The sequence below is a fragment of the Plectropomus leopardus genome, chromosome 6 (genome assembly GCF_008729295.1).
Source record: "Plectropomus leopardus isolate mb chromosome 6, YSFRI_Pleo_2.0, whole genome shotgun sequence".
Taxonomy (NCBI): domain Eukaryota; kingdom Metazoa; phylum Chordata; class Actinopteri; order Perciformes; family Serranidae; genus Plectropomus; species Plectropomus leopardus.
Window position 1 is genome coordinate 5,202,975 of NC_056468.1, and position 856 is coordinate 5,203,830.

Genomic DNA, 856 nt, shown 5'->3' on the forward strand with positions numbered 1-856 from the left:
ATAAATTCTAGGTTTCTAGGAAATGTGGTCTCAATTTTAGAGAACATTAACACCATGGGAGGCACGGTCACTGGCAAAAGATAAAAACAGCATTTTTAGGTTACATATTAATATTTTTTTTATAATTTAACTTGATCGTAATCAATGTCAAAAGCACTTTGCAATCTCTGATTGCACTTAATTTTTTTGTGTATCTTCTCTCTCAGGAGGCATTTCCTTCAAACACACGTGGTTTTCATCTCTTCAGGATAAAATCTCTGGTATTGTTGGTTGAAGTTCAAATGTATATCATATCAAACCACACTGAAGAATGTGGGACATTTTACATAATGCAACTCTTCTGATCCTTGTTATGCCCCCCCCACCCCCCTTTTTAAAAATCTTGCTTTCCCCCACAAAAGATCAGAGGTCAGAATTATGTAGATGCATCATTGAGAGTGATGGAAATGTCCCATCTTCCTCATGCAGCATTTGCAGGCTGCATATTTGCACATTCAATAGGTTAAAGCAGCTCAAAAAGCTGAAGGGTGGTTCCACTCCTCACTGTTCCTGTGAGAATAGAACCTCATCTGTTAAGGGTTCACCTCCGCTGTGAAGAAATACTGCCGCTCCGTTGGATACAGGCGCTTTCCTGCTCTGTAACTATTAGAAACAACACTAAATATTACTTTTGACACCGAACCAAGTCGAAATTTGGCCCTAAAGTTCTTTCAGCTTTTGGTTCTTAACTTCTGTCTGTAAATCAAAACAAGCATCCAGAAGTTTATGTCTTGTCGCAAGCGTGCAAGTGTGTTTGTTAAATATGAAATGTGCATGAACTCTTGACACCAACACAACACCAGAAGCCAGCAGAGTG